General features: G+C 50.3%; 1 protein-coding gene across 2 annotated transcripts in view; it reads right to left on the bottom strand.

Annotated features, from left to right (window-relative positions):
* The window catches only part of Kcng2 (potassium voltage-gated channel modifier subfamily G member 2), a 65,358-nt gene extending 57,961 nt beyond the window's left edge, over positions 1 to 7,397 (bottom strand). The window contains exon 1 of one of the 2 annotated variants that reach the window (XM_050165024.1): positions 7,303 to 7,397. The gene's annotated coding sequence lies outside the window, so the exon portion shown is untranslated. Of the gene's footprint in view, positions 1 to 6,915; positions 7,279 to 7,302 lie in introns of those variants that run through there. The other variant, XM_050165025.1, reaches the window with a different exon arrangement.
* Positions 7,398 to 14,795: the final 7,398 nt, after the last annotated feature.

Below are 14,795 nucleotides of genomic sequence, written 5' to 3'. Positions count from 1 at the left end.
TGTGAGGATGTGCAGGTGACACGCAGGAGGTGAAAACCTTGGGAAGAGCCCAAGGGCTCCATTGAACCCAGAATCACATGGATAAAAGGAGTTTAAAACTTCGCTGAAGGAAGCTTCTAGAAATGTACGGCAACTGTGCAGCTGGTTAAATTCTGGGCTAGGTGAGTGCAGTTGCTCTTCCACTATCTGAAGTGGTATTTTTTTTTTTTTTTCGAGACAGGGTTTCTCTGTGGTTTTGGAGCCTGTCCTGGCACTAGTTCTTGTAGACCAGGCTGGTCTCGAACTCACAGAGATCCTCCTGCCTCTGCCTCCCGAGTGCTGGGATTAAAGGTGTGCGCCACCACCGCCCGGCTTCTGAAGTAGTATTTTAAGTAGCCACAAGGACCTGAAGCAAAAAAGGGCTGGCAGTCACTTGGGTCCGGATGCCCCTCAGTAACACTGGTTTCTTGTCTATAGATAAACATCCCAACCTCAGGTTTTGATGACATCTCATTACGATGATGTCTAGAGACACAAGTGATGTCTGAGTGTTGGGTGTGCAAACATTCCACGGCTAACCTCGGGGCCAACCCGGACAGGAGACCTGCGTACCTGGCTGGGCACCTCTCCAGTTCTGAGGGTCTGAGTCTGAGGGCAGAGGTTTCAGATTTACTCAACACAGAGGAGGGCTCCGTTGTTGCTGGAACTGCAAGACCCTGAACAGTCTCTGGATACTTGAGGACAAGTGGGAAGAAAATGGCAGAAACATTTCACTTATTAATTTTGTTGTTCTAGCCCTGAGCTGAGGCACACAGCTAAAAGCCGGCTGCCCTGAGCTAACAAGGAAGAAAGGGACGTGTTTTCCTTCTCACTAATTTGCTAGGGGAGATGCGCATACCTGGCCTCTGTGTCAGCCTGAAGAAAGTCACTACACAGTCTAAAAGCTGTGCCCGGGAGACAGCAAGAGAGGATTAACGCTTGGAGGGAGAAGCAGCCAGTGTTCTCCAGCTTCCTCCTAGCAAGGGTGAATCCTATCAGCACTTATCTTAAAAGGCATCAGAGGGCTGAAGAGATGGCTCAGTGGATAAAGGGTTTGCTGTGTGAGTATGAGGACCCGAGTTTGGATCCCCAGCTCACACAGAAAATGAGGTAGTATGCCATAGCCCTAATACTGGTTGGAGGGAGGGGACAGACAGACAGATCCTAAGGGTTTGCTGTCAAGTCTGTCTAGCCCCCCCAAAAATTACAGTAGAGGAAGACAATTGATGTCACCCTCTGGCCTTCACCATCTCCCAACAATTAACCTGCTCATACTGCCTCCACAAATGGCATATATATATATATATATTTTTATTTTTATATTTTTATATATATATATATATATATACATCCAAGTGATCTCATACACACACACATATTTATACATGCATCACTTTCAGAGATTCAGTCCATTATCATCATGGCGTGACATGATGGTGTGCAGACAGACATTGTGCTAGAGAAGGAACTAACATTCCTATATCCTAACGCGCAGGCGACAGGAAGTGGGTCTGAGACACTGCATGTGGCTTGAGCATATATGAGACCTCAAAGTTCACCCTGACAGTGACCCACTTCCCCCATCAAGACCATACCCACTCCAACAAAGCCACACCTCCTGATAGTGCCACTCCCTATGAGTTTATGGGGGCCAATTACATTCAAACTACCACAGGCTCTTACCATCTTAAACACACAGAGATCCGCCTGCTTCTGCCTTCCCACGCTGGGATTAAAGGCATGCACCACCATGCTCATCACCCTCTGTGGTTTCGAATATGGTTTAACCCATTCAGGAGTTTAGGCCCCCAAAGGCTATTGTATTAAGGAGGTGAACTGCTACCCCCACTGTGTGTCTAGGGGCAGAGTCTTTGAGAGGTATTTGGATTAGATGGAGTCGTCAGGGTGGAACTGTGGCTGGATCCTGATGGGTTCACAGGAGAGGAAATAAGGAGGTTTGAACATGGGATTGGGGAATGTCCCCCAGAGGCGCTCTTGGTCCCCGGCTGTTGGTGCTTTGGGGAAAGACAAGAGCGAGACCTTGGAAGATGGAGCCTTGCTGGAGTGAGTCGTCGGGGGCAGGCTTTCGGATTCCATATCCTGTCCCCACTACTACCTATTCGTACTCTGCTCCCAAAGTACGGCTATAACGCGACCCGCCAGCATCCTGACCTTGCCACCTTTTCTTCCCTGTTGGCTGTCATGTCTTCCCTTAGCATGACGGACCATATCTCTCTGGGACAGCGAGCCAGAAAGCAAAAACAGAAAGATCATCTAGTGCGTATAAAGTGGCCTACCTCAGATATCTTGTTATAGCATTGCTATAAAAGATGACTAACAGCTATGCTATCTTCTGTTCTGGAAATATAGCCTGGAGAGATGCTGGCAAACACAGAGCATGCAGCTCAGGCTCTCTGCACCCCCTTCCGAGGCCTTCACATCAGCCCCACCCACCAGGCCTGTGTTCGCGAGTGTGCGCATGCGTACACGTGTGTAGGTACGCACCCATGCGCATTTCTTTGTTTATGCAATGAAAGCCTGGGTTTTAGCGGTCGAGGCATTTCCCCAGTTCGAGCACACGGATCCAAGCACAGCTTCTAGCTCATACCTGGGTGCATCCGCTCACTGAGCTCACTTTGGTCACCTGGCACACACTGCACGGCCGTGAAGCCACCAAGCACCAGAGTGTCCGCTATGGCTCTGGAAGACAGGCAGCATGTGGCCAGCCATGGTGGGTGCAGAAAGTGATCTGGGGAGAAGCTTATGGCAGAGCTGTGTCAAAGAAAACAGATGGCAGAGAGACATCAAGATCATCTCCAAGTTCAGTGACATCAAATCGGTGACCGAAGCCTGTCTCTGTTAACACAGGTGGAGACCACAACCAGCTCCATCTACAGGGAACTGCTGTCAGAGGCAACCCCTCCCCTGAGGAACACTGCAGAGGGACCCGGATGACTTCCACAATAATCACATAGTGAAGATGTAGAGACTAAAGATGCTGACATACCACATGGTAAGGGAGTCCATCCCATACAAGCTTCCTGTGTAAAAAGCCAGGGTAATACATGAGGAGCCTTGTCTTCTGATACAGGAGGCTGAAGAAGCCCCGGAGACTCAAGTGCCAGTGACGTACAGCAGACCCTGACTCCAACAAGGTGGAAAGTAAGGGCTAATAGCCGAGGTTATTCTCTGACCTTCACACACACACTCTGGAAGACTTAGATCTACACACAGACACACACACGCTCACACACAGACACACACAGGCAGACTGACTTAGGATCCATATTCATCTACATTCCCAGGCTCTATCTTCACCACCAAACTAGAGCATCCCCATCTCTACAACGCAGGGCAGGGACGGCCACGTGGTATGCATGCCAAGCTGTCTGAAAGACCCTCTGCTTGAGAGGTAGAATGATATGTGAATACAGTGGGCACAGAACCCCGAGATGCCCAGCAGAGGAAGTTTTCACAGCTAGGAAGCCACTGGGAGAGCGAGGCAAAGAGTCAGGCACAAGTGGATCCCACAGTCCTTCCCACCACAGCCAAGCCTTGACAAAAATAAATCTGCCTCTTAGGGATGGAATTCAGCTAAAACTGCCCCCGTATTCACATCAGCCAGAGGATTTGGAGGCTGAGCGGAGCCTCTGAATTCTAGCCTTCCAATTCAAGGCACCACTCGGGTCTAGTCTAACATCTAAACGCCGCTATTCAAATGTCTAAGGGGGTTGAGAGTATCCAGAAGTCACTGAGTTCTTGGGCTGCAGCCTGCACCCTGCCTTCTTCACTAGAGCCCAGATCTCAGGGAGCTGCCTTGGTGGAGGAAACTGGCATGCTGAGAGAGAGACACACAGAGAGAGAGAGAGAGACAGAGAGAGAGAGAGACAGAGAGAGAGAGACAGAGAGAGACAGAGAGAGAGACAGAGAGACAGAGAGAGAGACAGAGACAGAGAGAGAGACAGGGACAGAGAGAGAGAGAGAGAGAGAGAGAGAGAGAGAGAGAGAGAGAGAGAGAGAGAGAAGCTCTGTCCAAGACCCTGGAGCCACTGGAGCCAGGCCTCTGCTTTGCTGGTGTGTCTGCCACTCTACAGGGAAGGAAGCAACACAAAATTGTCTGTAGCACACTCGCATTTTAATCCGACTTTCTCTAAACTCGCAATCAAATCAAAATGTTGGGTATTTCTAACGAGCTGTGGTTTGTGTTTTACTACATGGGCAAATCTCCCTGAAGCTAGAGTACAGCGCTGTCTTGTGGTACAGCCTCCGGTTCAGGGACCGAGTTTGACATGAACCCTGCAGACTGCCCCACATCTGTGGACACGGAGCCCCATATCCGCTATACCCATGTCCTCAGGGGAAGGTGACCGCTAACTGGATGGATGGCTGCTTTTCAAGTGTCTTCTTCGAAGCTGTTTAGGAGAGAGGGGGAGAGGATCACCCCCTCAAGCCCCATCATATCTCCCCCCATCTCAGTGGAGATGTTAGTGTCTGTAGATGGTGTCTGGATGGTAAAGGACTGGCTCACTTCCTGGCCTGACTGGGAAAAGGAACCTCTGGAATTCTGCTTAAGGAAATTGATGGGTTCGAGAGACTGCTGGGGTTCTTGTCACAGAAAGGGATCCCAAGTACCCTCAAGTTCTGGAAGGTGAAGATGAATCCCCTGTTAAAGGGACTTCTGACTCTGCCTCTCGGGGGCTGCAAGTCAGCTGTGGCTCAGTAGCTGTCAGCCACTGTGGAGGCTTCAGCAAACCAGCCCCTAGCAACATGGCGCTGGGGCCATCTGAGGGCAGTCTCTGTTCAGTCAGATACTCCCACTCTAGCAGTGGGGAGCTCCCTGATACCCCACCCTTTTCAATGTCCCTTGATAGCGTTAGCTCTAAATGTTTCTGTTCCTCACCAAACAACCATCAGTGGGCAGGCACTCAGATCTCCAGCCCCCAAGTGCCATTTTGAACCAGAGGCCAGCTTCATCATTCAGATCCGCCCACCTTCAGTACCTCCACGCTCAGTGCCACACATCTGCTCCCCTCCAGTCTGCTCCCACATAATCTGCACAGGGTTTCCGAGCTGACAACACTCTCCTCTCCGGGCATCCCATGGCTTGCCCTGCCCTTTGGGTGCCTGGTGAGACACACTTCGTCCAGAAGACCAGCCCAGTAGAAGGGGAAGGGAGGATCCCGGGCTTCATCATATCTGCCTCAACCCATCCTCCTCCAACTCCCAGGAGCTTAGGACCTGCACTTGCCAGGGCAAACCCCAACATTTTATCATTTCCTATCAACCTATGTGTTTTATGGGACCTACTAATTACGGCACACACACCTGTAATTATGATAATGCCTCTCCCAGCCATACACTAGGTAGAGCCTCTTAATTATAACTCAAACAATTAATCAACCAGCACACATTTTCTGAGCATCTGGCCCACGCATGGCTCTGCCAGGCACTGGGAAAGGAAACCACACAGCTCGGCTCTGTGTCAACTAGGAACTCGCTCTCCTCTCCCCCCTTGCCTCCACAAACACCCAACTTAGTTTTGTTATTTTGTTTTGTTTGTTTTGTTTAAATTATGGCAACTTCAAGGTGGGGGGTGTGAAAACTCGAAATGGAGTGTATAAATTGGCACTGCCCTTGGGAAGCTGTCATTGGTCTCCCTAAAAAGACCCAGAAACGAGAATCGTCTCTAGACAGCACTGAGTGTGTGCCTCTTTGTCTGCGTAGACCATACAGAGAGGGGTCCCCCAAGAAGTGGGTTTCACCCCTGAATGTGCAACAACCCCCCCTCCCGGGAGTCATAACATAAGGGACACAGCAATCCCACTGACAACCTACCCAAGCCGGTGAGAGGCCAGTGACTACCTACCCAATCCATCAAAGGTCAGTGAAAGTCCTGCATGGCCCTAGAGGGAAGAGGACAGTCCTCTTGCCTTTGAGGCTTATGGATTCCTCCCCACCCCCAACAGTGGAAATGAAAACCACTTGCTGAAGACAAATTCCTGTTGGGGTAGGTGGAGTGGGGTACTTAACTGACCCAAGGGCAGGGCCACAGTGTGAGCCACGACTTAATCACTCCCAGAGTTCCAGACTGGATCAAAATCCATTATTCACAGCATGCCATTGCTCCGGAAGCTACCCTGGCCTTTTTTAGCCAAGGGCAAAGGAGAGACAAAGGAGGACAGAGGCTGCGAGAGAGGATTTCTAGGGCCTCCAAGGGCCAAGGACAAGGCTGCTTCTGAGCTTCTAAACTCCAGGGTCCAAGAGCAAGCGAATTTGGACGTGACCAAAAATGTTCCGAGGACAGCACATGATCTCAGTGCTTCCTCGCGGGGCAGTGCTTCAAGAGTCAGAACTCGACTGAGACCTAGGGGCTTCCAAACTCTGAAATCCTTCGATGGCAAACATGTGTAGGGTGCCCTCAAAATCGCGAGGTTGGACAATCTTCCAGGGCGTAAAGGAACCAGCTCACCTTCCACATACAATTGCCCAGGCTCAGAGCCCCTCAGCGCCCAACACTCCTCACTCTCAGGGCCACTGTCCCGACCAGAGGTAGCTGTCCGAGCCGGGGAGGACAGAGACTTCGCAGAATTCGGAGTGTGGAAGTCGATACCCGCCCCCGCCCCGCATCCTATTCAAGCCGGTGCCCTGGTAGGTTAGAGAGGGACAGGACAGCCAAGCGTGCAAGGCGCGTGTGCGCGCGACTGCGCGTGTAAGCGGTGGGTGGGTGGGCGTTCACATCACCGTCTCGGACCAGAAAAGGGAACCAGCATCGCGGACTCGCCCCAGTCACCTCTCCCCCGAAGCCGATGCGCACAGCCTTCGAGCCCGGGACTGTCCGGGAGAGCCCTGGTCCCTTTCCGGGTGCAGACCTCCTGCGCCCTCCTCTCCCCTTCTTACCCAGGATCCGGTAGAACCGACGCGGGCAGACGGGGCGGCAGCAGGACCCAGTCTCCGGCAGCCGCCCGAACCTCCATGAAAGCGCACTACGCGGCCAAGCCCGATCCTCCGGCTTCCAGCGCGTGGAGCGCGGGCGACCCCGCTCCGCTTGCCCCAGCCCGGACCGACCCCTCGAGCGCCCCTCTGTGGGCTTCGGCGCCCTCAGCGCAGCCAGCTACCCTAACTGAACTGTGTTCCCTCCGGTGGCCGCCCGCGGACAGGTACCCACGCTCTGCTCGGACCCGGGCCGGGCCGCACGGACCCCTTTCTCAGCTACGCCCCTATTCCCGAACGGTCCCAGGGCCGATAGGTGCAGACTTGGGTCACACACTGGAAATTCAACTTTACCTCCGGCGCGGGCTTCTGGCTGCTTGCTCCGCGTGCCCGGCCGTGGCTCCTCGGGGCGGAGCGCAGCGTCCCCAGAGCCCACAGCTCAGAGTCCGGCACCGCCCCGTGAGCCACCCCCGGGCCGCCCAGGCCAACGCGTCCCGGTTACGGTAGCGAGGCGCCCCCTCGTGCCCAAAGGGTCCCAGGGCGAGGACCCCCGTCATGGCCGGGGGAGCTCGAGTTTGGCTTCTTTGGGCACCATGCGGGACCTTGGGACCATGGAAGGACAAAGACGTACACTTCCGCACCCACACACCCAAACACATGGGCTTCTTCACTCACATTCAACCACACTCAGAAAGGAACACAGAGCTACACAGGTGCACACATATGAACTCCCATGCTCACTAGTGCACCCATTCACCATCCGTCTACAACCTAGGGCACTCCTACAAGCACAAGGCACACACTCATGGTTTATGCATAGCACTTGATCACACACATTAGGGAGCTAACAGGGTGCTCTCTAGTGCACACAATCAGACACACTGGCATGGCACACTCATTCTTACACACACCCGCACAGTCACTCATACCAAGTAAGGGGCTCACTCCCTTGAACTCACACCGTGTGCCATTTGAGATGCTCGAACAGACTCCTACATACCCATGCCCCAAGAGAAGGAAGCAAAGCTCTTCCAAACAAACTCCAGAGACATTGGGAGGATGAGGTTTGAGTTTCCAGTCTATGGACAAGTTCCAACTGTGGATTCTGGAGGCACGCGTCAAGCAGGAGGTGTGGGCTTCGCGCTCTGATAGGGACCTTATATGGATCTGGTGGCAGGAGGCCTCTTGTGGCCGCTGTGTCATTGTTTGCGTGGAGATGGCAATGCCCTTTTCCAGCTTCTGTCCTGCACCAGGCCTGCAAGAGAGGGATTTTCTCCCTGGAAACCGTTCACTGGGTGTAGAGCTCAGGAGCCCAGGCACTGCTATCTCTAGAAGGCCACATGTTCCGCAGGAAATGACTGCTTTTGGGACCTGTGCGCTTTGAGGCAGTCCCACTTGTCAACACACTCTGTCTCTGGGGACAGGTGCTCCCGGCCAGCCCTCTGGATACTTGTGGCGACAGAGGCAGGGCAGGCTGGGGATGCCTTTGATGCAATGATAAGCAGATTGAGATGCCGGGCAGCTCTCAGGAAGCTGGCAGCCAGTGCCCAGCTGGTCCAGTTCTCACAGGGATACAGGGTTCCAGGTGATGTCTGGGCTTCTTATTCTCTGGCCCTGTGCTGTTCTTCCTGGTAGGAAAGGTCCAGGTCCAGCTTTCAGACCCTTGCCTTGTGTCAAGTTTGTGGGTCACAGTGACCATGCCCTGGACCTAACCTGTCTCCCTCACTTTTCTGTGTACTCAGCCAAAGCACTCATTACCCTTCCCTGGCACCCAGCACACCTGCAGATGACCCCATCTTTGTCCAACCCAGGTCCCTACATTTTCCATGTGGTCGTTGGTATTCATTTCCCTGATGCATTGCAATCTTCAGGGTTTTTTAATTCTTTAAAATATAGATTACAATTTTTTCCTATTAAATTTTATCTCATTCATTTTTTATTTCCCCTGTTAATGAGCTTGTCAGATGCTTTAGAATCTTAGCTTTACTCTGTCCCCTTAGCTCCCTGGACATCTACAAAACTGATTGGTTAGGGTGGTTTGTTCTCAGTGTGGGTGGGGTTTTCAATAGCGTGCTCTCTCTCTCTCTCTCTCTCTCTCTCTCTCTCTCTCTCTCACACACACACACACACACACACACACACACACACACACACATGCTACAACCCAGCACTCCACCCCAGGGCAGGCTCTAATTCTGGCAAGAACTAACAATTGTGGGCTCAGGTGTTATACCAGCCTCAATGCCGGTCCCCACTCGGCTGCTTTATCCATCCAATATTTCTCATGTGTTTTAGAATGATGGCAGCATTGATCTGCTATCCTTTGAAATTGAAATATAATTGATGCGACGTTTAAGCTGAGAAGCCTACTTCCAATATTACATACATCCCCAAACAGGACAACACGTATAACCCAACATGACTTCATCAGTATCTACCACCCCAATTCATGTTTTATAGATCGGGGCAGGTGAGCTCATCTGCCTCTGGTTTCATAGGAGTCTGCACCCCTTACCTCTGTCTGAGTGCCCTTGTCTGTAGGCTGAGAACGATGGCGAGAATTCTGTGTTGTTCCCTTTGGTAACTTAATGGAGTAATGGGAATGCCAGGCCCTCTGTAAAGGCACTGAAACTGTTAAAAACTTGCAAAACACTGAAATGGAATGTTACAAGTTTTGTAAAAATGTTTCAGGAAGGTTGACACACTAACCGTTGCTGCAGTGGAGAGAGAACTTGGGATGCAGGATCCAGCAGGTGTGGTGAGGTCACCGGCTCAGCTTCCTGCCCTAGGAACCATGGTGTCTCCAGGCATAGTGATATTCTAAGGAGTGTTCATTCAGAAAACCAGCTCTCCATGTAGGCAGAATGCCTGTGCTTCTTCCAGCCAGCCTCCATCTCTCCAGGTCCCATAATCCCCGACTGGGAGCCACCTTCCCAATTCAAATTGCTTCATCTCTGGACTTCTGAGTATGCTGGTCTTAGACTGTACCAGAAGAATCTGACTAGGGAGGACATGGGACATTCTGTTGGCTGCTGATGCCACCATGAGCTTCTCCCACCAATGTGGAAGCCCTGGGAAGTTGGTGGGAAGTAGTAGTGATCCTGCCAACATGGGCTTACTCTGTTTTTTGTTTTTTGTTTTTTGTTTTTTTTTCTAAATGACATGATGCTCACATCTGGGTGAGGCGTTTACACTTTGGGGTAGCCACTGTTTCAGGAAGGAGGGATCTTCTAGAATGATTTCTGTCCATGGTACATTATTATTATAGGGGAAAAAGAATCAGCTTGCAAAGAATCAACACAAAAGGGGAAATAGCAAACTTCTTGTAGCCCTGTTATGTAAACCACTGTTAATATTTTGGTCCTATTTTGACACCAAAACATTTGGGTCATTTTTATGTAAAATACTTTGGGTTCATTTATATACAATAATAGCATGTAACATATATTGGCATTTCACCACCTAACAGGTAATGAATGTTCCCCATGTTTCCACAGTCCCACATAAAAGTTAGGAGTTACTGAAACGGAATTCCAATCTCTGGGACTTGTACCATGCCTTATTAATCGACGTGGTATTCTTTCCAACTTTCCACTCTCAAAGAACTTTACCTTCATAGACGTATTTGGGTTTCCTCTCTTGGCTATGTTAACGTATTACCTAATCCCAGTTGGCACACTGTTAGCCAAAAGTCTCAGATATAAATGTTGCTTTGACCTGAAGTTGAAAAATTATTTCTTTGAAGAACCAGGAAACTATGAGCACGTTGGCCTCTCTGTCTTAGCAAACACTGGCCTGCAAGGATGGGGCATGCTTTATTTCTGCATCATTGATCCTCAGTACAGGGCCTACCATGTGAGCTTGTGAGTTAATAGATCCTTACTGTTTGTGTCAGTAAGGAGGTGAGTGGATACTGTTGTAAATTGTGTGTTATAAAGTAAACAGAAGCACAATAAACCTGTAGAGACGTTGAGTCCACAAAGATTAGCATACTGGGCAGCTGCAGCCCAGAAGTGAGGATGTCACAGGAGCGATACAATGTGGCAAACGGCAGAAGTGGGACTGGGTATGATGGTGGGGCCACATAGACAGCATCTCTGCTGGAGAGCACTAGTTACGTAACAGGACTGCCTGAGCTTAGGTTCTGTTTCTCTTTAACACAGGCATTTACAAGGCACAGCCAAGTGTTCCTGATGTTTGCAAACCAAGTGCGCTGGGTCGCTTCAGAGTCCTGCCTGGCTCCATCTGCTCAGGATTCTTCAGGCTTGGGACTCCATTTTTATCTAACTTGAGCAGATATCAAGTTACTTTCATTGCTGGCATTTTCTAAATTGGTGGTTTCCTCCTAGACATTTAACTACAATTTCCATTTCTTGGCTGCTTTTCAAAGGAAGTTGATATATTCCATTCTGTTGCCATTAACAGCTTCAATGAGATCCAATTAGACACTGTGCACTTCATGGTGGCCAGTTCTGTGGCTTTTACCATGTGCCCCCATCTCTGCAGCCAGTTTTACATGCCTGCCGTCCCTAAGGAAACCTGGACACATTTCCCCACACTCGGTGCCTCTGCTTCTGTCTGTCCATCCTTCCTCTTCCTGGACCAGAACTTAGGGAACCTGGAGGAGCCTTGTGTTAAATATGCCACCTGTTCTTGGACATCAGTCCACTCTGGAAACATGTGTTCTTTTGTGAGTCTGCCTTGCTCTGGAATCCCCATAGAGTCTTCTCTTCTAGAAGACACGGCTCTGCTTCCAAAGCCTCACCCCTCTTGAATGCTGAGCGAAGATCTGTGGACCTCACTATACCCACAGGCAGCCTTTTCCTGAGCAGTCCACATCTCCACGGTCATTCTTTTCCCACGAACTCCAACGCTGTGTGCAATTCTTGCTGTTCTGGTCTCTGGCTTTTCTTCTGTCGACTGCGTGCTGCACTGCACGTCTTTGCTCCATTACACAACCGCCCCAATCGCCCCCAGATCTGCTCCTCCACTGTCCCACCAGAGCTCTTGTCTGCCAGTCACACCTCTTTCTTGTTTTCCCTACCACCCAGCTTTTGATAGATCAAACATCCTTCATCCTAGGGAATCTGTACTTTCTTTGAGCTTCCTCAATGTCCCACCTTTGTTCGTGACTTTGAATCCTGGCTCCTAGATTCCCCACCTCCACATTTATCATCGTTTTGTGTCCTCACCTCGTCTGGGCTCCAAAGGGAGGCAGCCAGAATGTAGACCTCGTCACTCCAGCTTTTCTTCCCATCTCTGCACACGGACTTTGCAAGGTAAAGCTCACTCTGTCCTCTGGGCATGTGCCTGCATGCAGAAGGAGCAGCCAGTCTCATGTGTGAAAGCGATGTGCTCCTGAAATCTGTGTAAACCGAAATGTTTGCATGCTAGTCCTCCGTGCAACAACTCCCTGCAGAGTGTTCCTCTCTGTGACGTCTCGGGGATGAGCAGTCAGTCTCTCACTACTTGGCAAGGGAGGGGACAAGGGAAGAGTAGCCTGCTTTGTCTGTGACAGGGTTCCTGGCCCCCTGCAAAGTGCAGCCACTTGTGTGACTGAAGCCAGCCAGCATGGCTGTGCGGTGCTATGCTTGTGAATGTTCATGATCAAGGTCTATGGAGGAGTCACAAGACATTCACAACACAGCTTTTAAAAAAAGAGTTTTTAATTTTATGTAGGTGAATGTATGCTTGCTTGTAAGGATGTTCCTGGTACCCACAGGGATCAGAAGAGGGGACCAGATCCCCTGGAACTGGAGTTATGGATGATTCTGAGCCATCTGGTAGGTGTTGGGAACTGAACCCAGGTTCTTTGCAAAAGAGACAAATGCTCTTAACCACTGAACCATCTTTCCAGCTTCACAGCACAGGTTTTTGTTGTTGTTTCGTTTGTTTGTTCATTTGTTTTTTTAATATTCAGAATTGTGTCCAGAAAGCACCCAGAGTTTCTTCTGCAGCATCCTGTTGGTCACAGGTCTGTGGGACACAGAACCCTTCCCCCACCTGCTGTGATACTGACCAGTTGGCGATCAGTTTTTCTGAGGTACGGAAGCTATCTCAGTCTGGACAGAGTCACGTGCTGAAGTATCTGCACTGCTGAGCGCTGACCGGTGAGGGGATGAGGTGCTGGGGGCTGGGTGCCGTCTTTCCTCACATTCCATGGTAATGGAGACATTCTGAGGAGATTTGCCTCATGCCTTGTACATAACAGAAACCCGTTCTTCATTTTGGGGTAGATCTTTGTCTGTACTCAGTGTCGTACATTTGTCTGGTCACCTGTCACACCAAGAGACACGCCCTCCCACCAGGTCAGACGTGGGGACACAGAAGCTTCAAACAGCTACTGCTCTTGAGAGGGTGAAGGCTCAAAAACTGTCAGAGAAGAAACATCCAAGTATTTAGCCAAAGGGCAAGTCAAATCAGAGAGATGGTTAAAAAGCAAGCTGGAGAGAGAGGCTGAGTGAGATTACAGTACCGCTTTAAATTCTCCCCCTCAGACTCGTCACAGAGGATAGACCCAGCACCTGGAAAGAGCCAGGGGTGTGGGAGCATGGCCTTCTCACCCCCGGAACCCAATTAGAACAAAACCATTCTCCATGAGTGAGCAGCTCCCAGCAGGGGTTTTCTGCCTGCTAGGGAGATGGCCACCTCCCTTTGGAGGTTAATAAATCTGCAGAACTCTGAGGAAGGTTAGTTCTTCCTTCAGTGAGGCTGGGGTGCGGAAGGGGCCTGGAGAAGATCGGGGCGGAAACAAGAGAGGTGTAGTCAGCCGGGCATTAGCAGCAGCTCTGGCCACAGGGTTCTAGGAGTGAGGAGAGGCTACCTCAGGTTTGCCCCTCCCTCTCCCAGCCTGCTGCTTCTTACAAAAATGCTGTCAGTGTTTCCAAGCTACAAAACACCTAACTTCCTTACCTAGCCCTTGAAGTGCTAGATATTTATGTCTAGGAATGTCTCCATTATAGTACTGAGAGACCAGTACTATCAGAACCAGCAACAATAGATTGATTTGCTCGATCACGTGACAGCCACATTATACACAGAACCAAGCAGCTATTAAAAGTATTCTGGAAAGTTGGGCATTGTAGTACATACCTGTTTTCAGTGCTTGAGTGTGGAAAGCTGGGTCAGGGGTTTAAGGTCTCCTCCAGCTGTATAACTAGTTCAAAGACAGGCTGGGCACATGAGACCTTGTCTCCAAAAGACCCCAAAACCAAACATTAACAACAAATCCAAAGATTTTTTTTGAATAAAACTTATTGGGGTCCTTGAGTACCAGACTCAGTACCCCCTCAGGGCTCAGAATTGGATGTCGATGGCAGGCGAGGATCTAAGGGTAGAAAAATTAACTCAAGTAGGTTACTGCTGCATCTTTTTTGTGCAAGGGGAAAAAATGAAGTGAAGGGGGCGTGGAGGAGAGGAAGAATAAGAAGAGGAGTAAGGGGAAGAAGAAGGAAAAGAAAGAAGGAAAAAAAGGGGAAGAAACAGAAGCAGCGAGGAGAAGAAGAAGAAGAGCAAGAGTAAGGGCTGCTCTCCACGAGGTTTCTAGTTTTTACAGACACAGTTGGAAAATGCCACAAGCAAAGACAATGATACTATGCATATCAAAACCACAAAAAGGGCAGGTAGAACCTGACAAAGCAGTACTCTGGAACAGGTGACCCGACCCAGGAAAGAGCCAGCATCCAAGGGGAAATACCTGACGTCCCAAACCATTAGATAAAGTTACTAAACATCCCTGAATCCTGAATCCCCCCATTCTCCTCATCCAATCTCTTTGGTGATAGCCAGTTTTGGGGACGCCCAGATTTGTTTGTTAGCAAAGGTGGGGAATGCTGCCTTCCTATTCT

The sequence above is a fragment of the Alexandromys fortis genome, unplaced genomic scaffold, assembly GCF_014885135.2.
Source record: "Alexandromys fortis isolate MF-2015 unplaced genomic scaffold, M_Fortis_MF-2015_v1.1 scaffold_160, whole genome shotgun sequence".
Classification (NCBI taxonomy): Eukaryota; Metazoa; Chordata; class Mammalia; order Rodentia; family Cricetidae; genus Alexandromys; species Alexandromys fortis.
The sequence above is the reverse complement of the archived record's forward strand: the minus strand, read 5'-3'. Positions and strand labels throughout refer to the sequence as shown.